General features: G+C 43.8%; 1 pseudogene; it reads left to right on the top strand.

The window, feature by feature from the left end:
* The first annotated feature begins 2,020 nt into the window (after positions 1-2,020).
* LOC140722414 (uncharacterized) lies at positions 2,021-15,114 on the top strand (annotated as a pseudogene).
* Positions 15,115-15,917: the final 803 nt, after the last annotated feature.

The raw sequence follows: 15,917 nt of genomic DNA, 5'->3' as shown, positions 1-15,917 counted from the left end.
ATCCCATTAAATATTCACCTTCCCCACTTACCCATGACCTCTGGTTGTCGTCCCACACAACCTCCGTGGAAAAAGCTGCTTGCATTTACCCTATCTATACCCTCATAATTTTGTTTACTTCTAACAAATCCTCAAAGCAATGTATAATTTCCTTGTTTATGTTTAGAGCCTTTTTTAGGTGTATAAAATGATGAGGGGCATTGAGCGTGTGGATAGCCAGAGGTTTTTCCCAGGGTTGAAATGGCTAACACGAGGGGGCATAGTTTTAAGGTGCTTGGAAATAGATACTGAGGGATGTCAGGGGTAAGATTTTTACACAGAGAGTCGTGCGTGCGTGGAATGCACTGTCAGCAGCGGTGTTCCAGACAGATACAATGGGGTCTTTTAACAGCCGCTTAGATAGGTACATGGAGCTTAGAAAAACAGAGGGCTGTGTGCTAGGGAAATTCTAGGCAGTTACTAGAGTAGGTTATATGGTTGGCACAACATTTTAGTCTGAATGGTCTGGAATATGCTGTAGATTTATATCTTCTATTTTGAACAGTGAATTAACTACTCTTCTTTAATCTGTATAGGGTCCACGATTTAAATGCCGCTTTTCCACACTCCCAGAGACTCTTTGCCATCTCCTGAGTAAACAGAGATGGAAAAATATTTAAGATTTAACATCTCCACCATCTGCTTTGGTTCCACATGTGGATTGCCATTCCGGTTTTCCAGAGGACCACCTTTGTGCATTGAAATCTTTTTGCTCTTAATCTATCTCTAGAATCTCAGAGAATTATCCTTCATCTTTTCTGTGAGGGCAACCTCATGCCTTCTTTTAGCCATACTGGTTTATTTCTTATGTGTTCTCTTGCATTTCTTATACTCCATAAGATTCTGCCTGCCTATACCTTTGCCATAAAGCAGCCTGTCCCAAGCAGCCAGATCCTAGTATCATAATTCCAGGCGTTGATCCATGCCCTGAACACATCCACCTTTCCTACGCTGCTCCTTGTATTGAAATATTCAGGGCTCATCATATTCACTGCATCATGCTCAACTTTTTCATTCCTGACTTTGAGGACTGAACAACAACTATCTCCACAAACACTGTTCAGTTATTCAGGCTCCCATTCCCCCTGTAACTTTCGTTCAACCCCCCCTCCCCCCACCTTACCACCACCTCCCAGCATGCAGCTCTATCACCCCTTTGGCTTTCCTCTCCCAGATCAAAACAAAAGGAGACACATACCAGGTACAGGCAGATAGAAACAAATGGGGTAGTTATGAAATACAGGAAATTCAAGTGAACACTTATGAGTGAAATAAAAGAAGGCATGAGGTTGCCCCAGCAGACAAGGTGAAGGAGAATCCTCAGGGATTCTGCAGATATGTTAAGAGTAAAAAAGATTACATGGGAAAAAATTAATCCTCTGCAAGATCAGAATGGTAATCCATATGAGGAAACAAAATAGATGGGGAGGTCAAGGCAGTGGATGTTCTCTACATGGACTTTAGCAAGGCACTTGACAAACTCTCATAAGGGAGTTTGGTCACGAAGGTTCAGTCATTCAGCATTCAAGGTGAGATAGTAAATTGGGTGATCAAACCTTGGCAACTCAAGTAATCTCACTTGAAATGTTGTCCTACACCCATTAATGTATTTTGTAAATCTTTTTACAGGTTAAAAATGAGAAGGAATTTGTCTCCAGGGATCTCAAACTTGGCATGCCAGTTTTGCTGTCTCTGTCTAGATGTTTAAAAAGTGGAACAAGTGATTCAATCGACCATCCTTCCTGCTCAGACTGTGGGGAGGGATTCACTCGTGCATTTGACCAACTGGCACGCCCGTCATTTTACACAGGAGAAAGGCCGTTCACCTGCTCAGACAGTGGGAATGGATTCACTCGGTCATCTCAACTGAAGGTAAGTTCACACTGGGCAAGGCCATTCACCTGTTCTGTGTGTGAGAAAGGATTCAGTCAGTCTTTCCACCTGTGGACACACCAGTCAGTACACACCGGGCAGAGGCTGTCATCTGCTGAATTTCTGGGAGAGAATGCACTCAGTCATCTGACCTAATGGCACACCAGTGAGTTCAAACTGGGGAGAAGCCGTTCACTTGCTCAGTCTGTGGGAAGTTATTCACTCATTCATCTCAGCTACAGAGTCACCAGTGAGTTCACACTGGGGAGAAGCCATTCACATGCTCAGTCTGTTGGAAGGGATTCACACAGTCATCCACACTACAGAGTCATCAGCGAGTTCACACTGGAGAGAGCCCTTCAACTGCTCAGAGTGTGGGAAGGGATTCACTCGGTCATCCCAATTACTGGCACACCAGTCAGTTCACACGGGGGAAAAGCAGTTCACCTGCTCAGAATGTGGGAAAGGATTCACTGAGTCATCCACCCTACAGATACACCAGTGAGTTCACACTGGAGAGAGGCCATTCACCTGCTCAGAATGTGGGACGAGATTCACTCACTCATCCACCCTACAGAGTCACCAGCAAGTTCACACTGGGGAGAAGCCATTCACCTGCTCAGACTGTGGGACGAGATTCACTCATTCATCCACCCTACAGAGTCACCAGCAAGTTCACACTGGGGAGAAGCCATTCACCTGCTCAGAATGTGGGAAGGGATTCACTAAATCATCGCATCTGAAGGTACATCAGCAAGTTCATGCCAGAGACAGGCCGTTCACCTGCTCAGACTGTGGGAAGACATTCACTCAGTCATCCCATCTACAGAGACATCAGCGAGTTCACACTGGAGAGCGCCCATTCACCTGCTCAGAATGTGGGAAAGGATTCACACATTCACCCCAATTACTGGCACACCAGTCAGTTCCCATTGGGATGTGGCCGTTGTTATGATTCCCTAGGTTTTGTTTGCCGTGGACTGTCATTTTAAGAGAGAGAGAGATTAAGAAGGTGAATCAGTCTGCCCTGCAGCTTGTTTACATCACGTGCAGCTTGTTTAGTTTTAACCGAGGGCAAAGACACTCAGAGATAGACGGAGACGAAGAAGGAAAAATGGAAAGATCAAAACAAGGGAAGTGGCGGCCAAGGGTCACTGATCGCAACTTTCCTATGCCCAAAAGGGTGGGTTAATTATCGATTCAGCGTACTCAAATGTGTGGTTGTCACCTCGTTTGATCCGTAGGAGTGGATCTGATTTGGGGTATCCTGTGAAGACCACTGATGTATTAACCCTTACCTGGGTGTGGTGTGGTAATTTACTTGAAGACGATACCCCTTGTGACAAGTCACTTTCCGTGATAATTCGTATGTCGATTTGGAATGATGACGGATAAAATTTACAGCAACTGTTGTCTTGTTTTACCACCATGAAACCTGTGGAATTCGACATAATTGCCTTCTCTCAACATTTACGCTGGATTACAAATATCTCTCTCATCACCTATTCCATGGTTGAACTGAACTTTCATACTTTGCCATCTCAAGACTCCAAGTCTTGTTTCTCCCGAGCTCAATAGTTTTGGAGTTATATTTGCACATATATATACACACAACAATGTTAACTTTTGTTTATCTTGCTTGTTTCTATATTATAAGTAGATTCTAATAAAGATAGTTTTAACTTCAAAAACAGACCCCAGGTGTAGTCTATTGCTGCTGGTTCATTTCTAAAGCGTTATGATTCATAACAAAATTGGGCCTGCGTCCGAGATATTAACAGTTTTGGGGGCATTGTCATTAATTATCGATTTCATTGAGGAAGTCCCTCTGATTTATTTGTGTGTGGAAAATCAGTAGCAATGGATGTTGATAGATGTCAGGAAGCGCCAGCCTCTGAGGTATTAGAGGACGCCAGAAGGATTGAGTTGTTGAGTCTTGCTAGAAGGTTAAAACTTGCTAAGGTGAAATCGACAATAAGGAAGGCACAGATGCAGAGGATAATAGCTAAACATTATGTATCTGAGGGACTGTTTAAAGTGGAGGCGTTTCTTGAAAGTAAACCTCGTTAGCTTGAGCTGCAGAACAGGTGAGAAAAAATAAAGATGGAGGCTGCGGAAGGCAGAGGCAGTTTGAGGCTAGAGAGGCAGAAAAACAGAGGGAGGAAACAGAAAGACAGAGGCTGTTTGAGCTGGAAAAGATAGAGAGATTGCAGCAAAGGGGTCTAGCGTTAGACTCTAGTGATAAGTTTAAGGCCAGTCAGGAAGTTAAATTGGTACCTCCATTTGACGAGGCAGAGGTTGATATATACTTTCAGCATTTTGAGAAGGTTGCTCAGAGTTTAAAGTGGCCAAAAGAGGGTTGGCCTATTCTGTTACAAAGTGTAATTAAGGGGAAGGCCCAGCAAGCCTATTCTGCTTTGACAGTTGATGAAACAGCTGATTATGACCTAGTGATACAGTCTGTGCTCAAAGCTTACGAGTTGGTCCCAGAATCATACAGACAAAAGTTTGGAAATTTGAGGGAATCTGTGAAACAGACATATGGAACTTGCTTATGAGAAGTTTGTGTGTTTTGACTGCCGGTACACATATAAAAATATAAATGACGATTGTAACAGCTTGAAAGTGTTGCTTTTAATTGAAGAATTCAAAGGGTGCATTCGTGATGACATAAAGACCTATTTAGATGAAAAGGATGCTGCCAATTTGCAGGAGTCTGATAGAATAGCAGGTGAGTTTGTTTCTACTCATAAGGTTAAGATTATCCCGAATAAGAGATTCCAAAAGAGTAGCAGGGATCACCAGGGTAAACCAGAAATTAAAGCTGGACTTGTGACAATAGTAAGGATGAAGGGAAGCAGTTGAAGGAGAAATATTCTGGCCTCACTTGTTACTATTGTAAGAAAGCTGGTTATATTATGGCTAATTGTTCCATCTTGAAAAAAAAAAGGAAAAGGATTCAGTCACAAATACCTGTGGTCAGTATGTTGAAGCACCTATCAACCCAAAGGGTTCTGAACATTCTGTTTCAGGCTCAGTTAAGGTCTGAGAGGTCTGACCGTGTTAAGAAGGGCATCGATCATTTTATGTCAGATGGGTTTGTATTAGTAAAGGCAGGGTCAACCCGGGTACCAGTGAAAATTCTTTGAGTTACTGTGGCTTCTCAGTCACTTATATTAGACAGCGTTCTAAAGTTTGGTGATGAGACTAACACTGGTGAGGTAAATCTTATTAAAGTCATTGGGGGCGACATGGTTTCCTTGCCATTGCACAAGGTAACTTTACTGTCAGGGTTGGTTTCAGGACCTGTTAAGATCGGAGTATGCTCCAGTTTACCAGAGGAAGATGTTATTTTGCTGTTAGTGAATGACCTGGCAGATGGTAAAGTTGTTCCTGCAGTGCAGTTAACAATTAACCCAAACACTGACGACCCACAGATGGATTTTAACATTTATCCTTCCTGCGCAGGAACTCGAAGTATGGCTAAAATGTCTTCCGACGCAGACGAGTTAATCGCAGAACAGAACCAAGACTCTGAGTTTGAAGCTTTAAAAGAAACAGCTTTCTCAGATGATGAGATTAAGAAAGTGCCAGTAGGGTATTATCACAAGGATGGAGTGATAATGAGGAAGTGGAGGCCACCTGCTATACCAACGAGTGAGGCATGGGCAATTGTTCACCAAGGTGTAGTTCCTAAACTTTATAGGACTGAAATTTTAACTTTGGCCCACAGTCTGCCCTCAGGTGGCCATTTTGGAGTGAATAAAACTGTAAACAGGATTATGTAATAATTCTACTGGCCTAATCTGAGGAAAGATGTTGTGACCTGTTGCAGAACCTGTCACATTGGTCAAGTTGTTCGTAAACCTAATCAGATCTCCACAGTGCCCCACTGCAGTCTATATATAACTGCATTTGGTGAACCCTTTTCAAAATTTATAGTGGATTGTGTTGGCCCATTGCCAAAGACTAAATCTGGCCATCAGTATCTGCTAACTATTATGTGTACTGCATCCAGATTCCCAGAGGCAATACCTCTCAGAAATATTAAAGCTAAAACTGTGGCGAAGGCTCTTACCGAGTTTTTTTTTACTTTATTTGGTTTGCCTAAAGAAATCCAGTCTGACATGAAGTAATTTTACATCTGGATTATTCCAGTAGGTAGTTGATGAACTGGGTGCGAAACAAATTATATTGTCTGCGTACCATCCAGAATTACGATGGGTTCTAGAAAGATTTCATTCTACCCTCAAAACAATGATTAAGACACAATATGTTCCACACTGTCTCTCACTCTCTCGCTCCGTGCCTTGTAAAGGCTTGAAAAATACATCATCGGACGCACGCACACACATGCCAAAAAAAGACATACTGTGTTGAAAATGGAAAAGACTGAGATGAAGGAATATATTTGCTTTTGTTCGCAGTAAGAGAGTTCGTACAGGAATCACTGGGCTTTAGTCCATTTGAATTTGTATTTAGTCATAGAGTGAGGGGACCTTTGCCCTTGTTAAAGGAACAATGAATTGATGGGGATGTGCATGTTAACTTGTTAGACTAAGTTTTGAAGTACAACAATGAACTACTCCAGGCCTGTAGTCTAGCGAGACAAAACTTAAAGATTTCTCAAAACAAAATAAGTGTTTGTTTGATAAGCGGGCTTGCGAAATAAAATATCAGGTGGGGGATAAGTTGCTTACCTTACCTCCAATGTTGACGAATCCACTTCAGGCGAAACTCAATGGACCGGATGAAATAGTCGTTCAAATTAATAATGTGAGTTATGTTATCAAAACACCCGACTGACGTAAACTAACACAGGTGGTACAGATAAATATAATAAAGTCTTATTTTGACAAGCAGGCACCATCTGTGTGTGTTGTTGTCAAAACATATGAATCTGGTAACCCTGAGAATGAAACAATTGACTCGTCTGAGAATTTTCACAAGCAAAACATGGTCCCAGTTAAGCTAATGAACTCGGTTGTTCCAGAAAATATTGATAACAGGTTGGCTCATCTGCAGCCAGAGCAACAACAACAGCTGAAGGAATTAATTCTGAAGTTTAAAGATTTATTTCTCGATGTTCCCAAGCAAACCACGGTCGCAATACATGATGTAGATATTGGTCAAGCAAAACCGATTAAACAACACCAATATTGCATGAACGTAGAAAAGTGTAAATTGGCTGAGCAAGGAATAGACTATATGCTGGAAAATGGTATTATTAGTCCTTCAGCATCAGATTGGAGCTCACCCTGCATCATTGTGCCCAAACCTGATGGTAGTGTTAGATTTTGCACTGATAAAAGGAAGGCAAATGTCCTACCCTAGGGTAGGTGATTGCATCAATAAGGTTGGAAAAGCTAAATTTCTTACAAAGATTGATCTATTGAAAGGGTATTGGTGTGTTCGATTGACGGACAGAGGTAGAGAAATTTCTGCGTTTGTGACACCATCTGGGTTGTATGAATACAATGTTTTGCTGTTTGGAATGAAAAATGGTCCAGGAACATTCCAGAGAACGTTTGATTCTGTAATTCGAGGATTAAAACACACAGATGCCAATATTGATGACTTAGTCACAGGTAATGACACTTGGGAAGAGCACATCTCTGCAGTATAAAAGCTGTTTGACAGGCTTTCCCAGGCCAGCCTTACAGTTAACTTGGCTAAGAGTGAATTTGGCCATGACACTGTGACCTGTCTTGGCTATGTTGTAGGTCAAAGCAAGTTGGCTCCTGTTCGGGCAAAAGTCCAGGCAATTTCTCAAGTTCCTATTCTGACTGCTAAGAAGGCTCTTAGAAGGTTTCTGGGAATGGATGGATATTATCGTAAGTTCTGTAAGAACTTTGCTGCTATTGCTCTTCCTCTGACTAATCTCCTGAAGAAGGTTGAAAAGTTTGTTCGGACCGAACCTTGTCAGTAGGCATTTGATCGGTTGAAAGTTATTTTTTGAGATTAGACCAATCAATGTAGTATTGTCAGCAAATTTAATTAGCAGATTGGAGCTGTGGGTGGCAACACAAGTCATGGATGCACAGAGAGTAAAGGAGAGGGCCAAAGAGACAACCCTGTGGGGTATGTGTGCTGAGGGTCAGAGAGACAGAGGTGAGGGAGCCCACTCTTACTTCCTGCTGGCGATTTGACAGGAAGTCCAGGATCCAGCTACACAAGACAGGGTGAAGGCCGAGGTCTCTGAGCTTCTTGTCGATACTTCATGCTTTGTATGGCTACTGCTCTGCCTATGACTGCAAGGAACTGCAGAGAACATCAGAGACACAAGCCTCCACTCCATGGACTCTCCCTACACTTCCCTCCCTCGGAAAAGCAGGCCATGTACACAAAGAAGCTCATAACCTGGACATTCTTGCTGCAAATCCGCTCCCACATTGGCGGAGAAATACAAAACCCTTAAGGTGCGTAACACCAGGCTGAAGGATGGTTTCCTGTCTGCAGTTATAAGCCAAATGAATGATTAAATGGACTCGACCTCACAATGTAACTCGACTTGACCCTGCACCATATGTCTATCTGCACTGCAATTTCTCTGCAGCCATAATGCTTTGTTACAGTTATTGTTTTGTCGTATATCAGCTCAATGTACTGTTGTAATGTATCTATCTGTGTGGATGGTACGTCAGGCAAGATTGGCACTGTAGCTCAGTACATGATGATAATAAACAAATTTCCCCATTTTAAATGTGTGGAAATATTAGACAGACTGAGCTTCTGCTCTGGAACCACAGAAGGAAACTGAACTGTTGTCATTTCTGTGGAAAGCAAATATATGGAAGATGCTTCAATCTCACATTACGATCTGCGGTAACTGGGATCAGGTGACCGCTGGTGGGTCTCCCATATCAATATCAGAATCAGGTTTAATAGCACCGGCATATGCCTTGAAATTCGTTGTCTCTGCGGTAGCAGTAGAACCTAATTCTTAAAAAAAGATTTTAACAATTGTGATTTAAAATAAGTATATATATATAGTACAAAAATAAAAATGTATTAAACCATTTTAATTGTGTGGAACTATTTGACTGACAGCGTTGTTGCTTTGGAAATTCTGAAGTGAAGCTGAATTAAACTGTACACATTTATGAGAAGCTCAGATAAATATAAATGGCTAAATTCTCACATAAATGGGTCATACACCCAGAAACATCGGCTGCACTTCAGCACGTTGAAACAGTGAATGAAACATGCAGAAAATATTGCAGGAAAAAAAACATTGTCCACCCACAACGAGAGGACGTGACAGATCCGGATCTCACTGCCTTGTCTGAACGGGGAAAGGTGAAGCTACACGTACACGTAGAACAGTGACCTGCAGATGCTGCAGATCTGCAGAAAAACGTGAACAGGAAACGGGATCAGATGACGCGTGGAGGGTCTCCCACCTGAACCGGTGACTCTGCTCTTCGCCCATCACACACTGCCGGACCCATCCGCCGCATTCCCCACATTATTCCATATTTACACCAGATACATGTCTACTTTTCCACACCATATCTACACCAAACGCTTTCCCTCCACCCCCAGGTCACAGAGTCACGGGTTCGATTCCCATCCAGTTCCTAAACATAATTCAAGCCCAAACAGGAATTGTTCACGTTTCATTTTAATCGGTTCTGTGTTTATAAACACTAATTTCTATTCACATTCCTCCGGTCTCAGTGGACAGGAACTCTGAAACATCAAGTGAGAAACAGCAGGAGGTGGCCATTCGGCCCCTCTAACCATCAACAAGATGGCGGCTGCTCTTCGATCTCAGCCACATTTTTCTGTCCGATCCTCATTTCTTCTATCCCTTCGGTCTCCACACATCTGCCGGCCTCTTTTCTACGTGATGATGATCACTGAGTCTTCATCGCCCTCTGTGGTGGGGATTTACAGACATTTACCACCCTCGGAATGGAGACATTTCCCCTCATCACAGTCCCGGACAGTCCACCCCCTTTTTCAGAGACTGGGATGCCTGGTTCAACCGGTAATGATGTTGTGCATTTCAATGTGTTCGCCTCTCAGTCCTCGATTCTCTAAATGACATTTGGAGTTATCACATTTGATCGTTCTTCATATGATGACCCCACCGCTCCAGGGATCAGTCAGGTGAATCTTCATTGCGCTCTCTATAACAAATACTCTCTAACCTCTTTGTTCATCCTCTATGGAATTAATATCCATCTTTTGCAGCCCCGTGTTGCCCCAACTACTCACCTCCCACCCTTGTCACTATTTTCACCTTCCACCTCCCCCCTAACCTGTAGCCACCTCTTACTCCCCAGCTCTTGCCCCATCCCCACCCCTCACCTATTTTCTCTGACTATTTCCTGTCCACACTCAGTCCAGAGGGAGGGTCTCGGCCCGAAATGTTGACGGTCCATTTCCCTCCACAGATGCTGCCCGACCCACTGAGTTCCTCCGGCAATTTGTTCTTTGGTCTGTATAACCCGTGTTAGTATGGGGAGCGGGATTTTACACCATATTGCAGGGTTAGGGTTATGGTTAATGGACTTTTCAGTGGGACAACAACATTAATCACGGATTTCATCACTGAATCCAGTGCTGTGAGATGTAAAGTCCTCTGTTATGTGTTCGGCTGTGCCGTGTTGTTGGTGGAGTGGGCAGCGTGGTGTTTGTCTCGATTCGGGTCACAACACCAGAATTGCCAGCGGGGTCCACACACAGTGTATTAGTCAACAGAAAACCTCTCGTCCCTGCAGTCTTTGTCTCCTGGTAAACTCAACACCCTGACAATGTGGACCATAGGTACCCCTTCCTCTCAGAGTCAGGGAATCACTCAGACAGCTGATCGCTGAGATGAATTATATTTATTGGTCATTAAAGTTCGCCCAGATTCGTTTGGACGGATTTGATGTGGGGTTTGGGGTGTCACAGTGAAAGGGCGGGACGACCGAACTTTCTCCGTTGTCCAATCCTCCTGCCAGGTGAGGCGACACTTCACCTGTGAATCTTCCGGGGATCGCCTGTTGTGTCCGCTGCTCCCGATGTGGCCGTCTCCACACTGGTGACACCGGCTCCTCCTCAGTTGTTCCAGGTAGGAATGTTTTTTAACGGGTGTCGATATTTTTCTTCCCATTTGTGCGGGAGGGGCAGATTTTGGGGGTTGATGATCGGGATGCCGTCCGTTTTGATGCGGTGGGTAGGGATGGAGTTTCATTTTTTTTTCTCTCTGAACGACTTTCATGTTTTCTTTGTTTCGTGGTTCTCTGGAGAAGAAAAAAAAAACTCAGCGTTATTTATGAATACCTGCTTTGATAATAAATTAACCTTTGAACTATCCACTCAGAGCGGGACTTACTTACTTAGTCACTCAGACAGGAACATTCTGTGAATGCTTCCACCCAATTCACCAATTCCCCTTACACCACAGATATATCTGTCCAGATAATCCCCACACAAGACAGGCTGGAGCCAAAAATATTTACTACATGGCAGACCCTAAAGACAAATTACAAAATAGTCATAATGGCTTACACACAGAGAACAGACAGAAACTGTCCTATCTCCACACATGAGTGCACAAGGAGATAAGCATCCTGAAACCCTAGCTAGCTACCCTGAAGAAGAAATATGGCTCAGCACGGCTTAACACATTGGGTCATCATCAGAAGTTTCTTTCAGAAAAACAGGCTGCTATTTTTCAATATAGAGTTAACCCTTTTACATACTTTATCATTCCCTCCTTTCGATCATTACATGATCAACAAAGCAGTAACTTTTTACAGAGAAAGCAACCAAGTACAGCATTTACTTCTCAGTGGGTAAAAACGGCATACCTCAGTAATTATAACAATGATATGTACAACCATTTGGACATAATGCAATTTCATGCCCCACATATTACCGACAGGTCTTCGAAAATCACCATTTCGACCCTTCGGTGAACCCGTGTAAATCCTGCCCTACTCTCTTGATGCTGCCAGTCTCCTTGGCAGTGTGCTTGGAGAGGGATGTAACGTTAGTAGCCTCATCAGGGATATAGGTGCAGCATTCTGTGTCAATAACAGCACAGGTTCCCCCTTTCTCAGCTGGGATAAAATCTAAAGCCGTACGATTCCGTACGACTGTTTGCCGGATTGCAATCATTTCAGTGGATGTTTCTGTTACTTGGGCCTGTGTCTCCGTCAGGGCCCCTGCAGTATTGTGGCCAGCTCCTCAAGTGCTGTATCCAAATTGATTATCTCTCGTGAATTCCTGGCTACTCCATAGGAGAGAAAAACTATCATCCAAAATCAAGCAGTCTCAGTTATTCCTCTCGGCTGCTGGGCAACTGCAGTTATGGCCAGGATGCATGTTTCCCAGTGTAGGAAGTTCAGTTTGGTGGGGGCCTGCGATACCATCCCTCAAAACACCGACAGCCACAGTCATCTCTGCCTGGCCCACAGTTCCACACTCTCTTCCCCAGGTGTTATTTGAGGAAGCTCGGGCTGAGAGTTCCTCACTCTGGTTGAGCAGGATTACAGACATTGGAATCATAGTTTTACTCAGCAGGCCCCTAGTTCTACCAGTTTGGCAAGGTGTGACAGAGAGACAGAAAGGTGTTAACATGGAGGCCCCCAGAAAGAGATAAACACGAACACCTCTGTTACTTCCTGTAACGGTTTAAATGAACCAGCCACAATAGACCACACCTGGAGTGTGGTTTTGATATTAAAACCACTGTCTTTATTCGTATCTACTTATAATATAACAAATTAAGCAAAATAATCAAAAGCTGAAAGTGTTATGAGTACACATATGTGTAAATATAACTCCCAAACCACTGAGCTCAGGGAATACCAAGCTTAAAGTCTTGAGATGGGAAAGTATGAAATTCAGTTCATCCACGGAATCAATGACGAGAGAGAGATATTTGTAATCCAAGGTGAATGTCAAGAGAAGGCAATTACGTTGAATTCCACAAATTCCACAATGGTAAAACAGGATAACAGTCACTGTAGGTCTTATCCGTCGTTGTTCTAAATCCACATACGAATTATCACCAGAAGTAGCTTATCACAGGAGTACTGTCTTCAAAAGGAACTACCACCCAGGCAAAGGTTAACACACAGGTAGCTTCCACAAGGTACTCCCAATCCAGATCCAACCACAAAGTATTACCGACAGTGATTTCCACAGAATATCCCTGGACCAGGTGGAAATATGGCTTGAGAAATGGAAAATGGAATTCAATGCGGACAAGTGCGAGGTGTTGCATGTTGGTGAAAGGTGAAATGTTAAGAGGAACATGAGGGGAACCTTCTTCACACAGACGGTCATCCGGGTGTGGAATGAGCAGCCAGCACAAGTGGTGCATGCGAGCATGTTTTCAACATTTAAGAGCTTCGTGTAGGTATCTGGATGGTAGGGATGTGGGAGTGGGCAGTTTAATTAGTTCAGCACAAACCAGATGGCCCAAATGGCCTGTTTCTGTATTGTAATTTTCCACAAGTCCTTTTAACAGCTGTGCAGACCAAACGTTCACCTCGGCAGGGATTTTTTATATTGCGTTAAAATTGTGGAACTTTAAGTTAATAATACGTGACAGAAAATCCCAGATGCACGTCAAGAAAGACAATTTGCATGAGAGTGTTTCAGTTACTGTGGGGCCAGGCACGCATGCAGCTCAGCAGGAAGAGGGAATAATACCAATGGAGAGAGTCAAACTGCGCCAGGGTACAAATTGGTGCTGGCAGAAATGCCCCATTGTTATAGAAATAGGAAAAGCATCGGGGAATTAATGATCATTCTAGATACCAACACTCTACCCAGTCAGGAGATGACTTCTCTGTCCAACTTGGGTTCCACCTCATTGTAACAGTGAGGAACAGCCAGATCAAAACTTGCCGACTCAAGCAATCTCATCTGAAATGTTGTCCTACAGCCATTGAAGGAATTTGTAAATCATTTCAAAGGTTAAAACGAGAAGGAACTTATTTCCAGGAATCTCAAACACAGCACGCCAGTTTTACTGTCTCCGTACAGATATTTAAGAAGTGGAGCGAGGGATTGAATCGACCATCCTTCCTACTCAGACTGTGGGGAGGGATTTATTCGGTCATCTGACCAACTGGCACGCCCGTCATTTTACACAGGAGAAAGGCCGTTCACCTTCTCAGACAGTGGGAATAGATACACTCGGTCATCTCAACTGAAGGTACATCAGCAAGTCCACACTGTGCAAGGCCATTCACCTGTTCCGTGTGTGAGAAAGGATTCAATCGGTCTTCCCACCTGCGGACACACCAGTCAGTTCACACCGGGCAGAGGCTGGTGATCTGCTGAATTTGTGGGAAAGGATTCACTCAATCATCTGAAGTAATGGCACACCATCGGGTTCACACTGGGGAGAAGCTCTTCATTTGTTCAGAATGTGGGAAGCTATTCACTCGATCTTCCACCCTACAGATACATCAGCGAGTTCACACCGGGGAGAAGCCATTCACCTGCTCAGTCTGTGGTGAGAGGTTCAGTCAGTCATCCAACCTACGGAGTCACTTGCGAGTTCACACTGGGGAGAAGCCGTTCACCTGCTCAGTCTGTGGGAAGGGATTCAGTAAGTCATCCAACCTACAGAGTCATCAGCGAGTTCACACTGGGGAGAAGCCATTCACCTGCTCAGTCTGTGGTGAGAGGTTCAGTCAGTCATCCAACCTACGGAGTCACTTGCGAGTTCACACTGGGGAGAAGCCGTTCACCTGCTCAGTCTGTGGGAAGGGATTCAGTAAGTCATCCAACCTACAGAGTCATCAGCGAGTTCACACTGGGGAGAAGCCATTCACCTGCTCAGTCTGTGGCAAAGAATTCACTCAGTCATCCCACCTACAGATTCATCAGCGAGTTCACACTGGGGAGAAGCCATTCACCTGCTCAGTCTGTGGGAAGCGATTCAGTCAGTCATCCAACCTACGGAGTCACTTGCGAGTTCACACTGGGGAGAAGCCGTTCACCTGCTCAGTCTGTGGGAAGGGATTCAGTAAGTCATCCACCCTACAGAGACACCAGCGAGTTCACACTGGGGAGAAGCCGTTCACCTGCTCAGTCTGTGGGAAGGGATTCAGTAAGTCATCCACCCTACAGAGTCACCAGCGAGCTCACACTGGGGAGAAGCCGTTCACCTGCTCAGAATGAGGGAAGTGATTCACTCGGTCATCCCAAGTACTGGCACATCAGTCAGATCACAATGGGGAGTGACCGTTGTTATGAATCCCTAGATTTCGTTTGAAGTTGACTGTCATTTTAAGAGAGAGAAATTAAAAAGTTAAATCAGTTTGACTTGCAGCTTCTTTACATCACTCGCAGCTTGTTTAGTTTTAACCGAGGACACAGACACTCAGAGTCAGACGGAGACGAAGACGGAAAAATGGGAAGATCAAAACAAGGGAAGTGGCGGCCAAGGGTCACTGATCGCAACATTCCCATGCCCACAAGGGTGAGTTAATTATCGATTCAGCGTACTCAAATGTGTGGTTGTCAACTCGTTTGATCCGTAGGAGTGGATCTGATTTGGGGTATCCTGTGAAGACCACTGATGTGTTAACCCTTGCCTGGGTGTGGTGTGGTAATTCAGTTGAAGACGATACCCCTTGTGACAAGTGACTTTCCGTGATAATTCGTATGTAGATTTGTAATGATGACGGATAGAATTTACAGCAACTGTTGTCTTGTTTTACCACCATGAAACCTGTGGAATTCGACATAATTGCCTTCTCTTAACATTTACGCTGGATTACAAATATCTCTCTCATCACCTATTCCGTGGTTGAACTGAACTTTCATACTTTGCCATCTCAAGACTCCAAGCCTTGTTTCTCCCGAACTCAATAGTCTGGGAGTTATAGTTACACACATATATACACATAACACATTTGTTTATCTTGTTTAAGTTACTATATTATAAGTAGATTCTAATAAAGATGGTTTTAACATCAAAAACAGACTCCATGTGGAGCCTATTGCCGGTGTTCGTTTCTAAAGCGTTACAATTCATAACAAAA

This window comes from Hemitrygon akajei, unplaced genomic scaffold (genome assembly GCF_048418815.1).
Source record: "Hemitrygon akajei unplaced genomic scaffold, sHemAka1.3 Scf000077, whole genome shotgun sequence".
Classification (NCBI taxonomy): domain Eukaryota; kingdom Metazoa; phylum Chordata; class Chondrichthyes; order Myliobatiformes; family Dasyatidae; genus Hemitrygon; species Hemitrygon akajei.
This window is presented reverse-complemented; position numbering and strand designations above follow the sequence as displayed.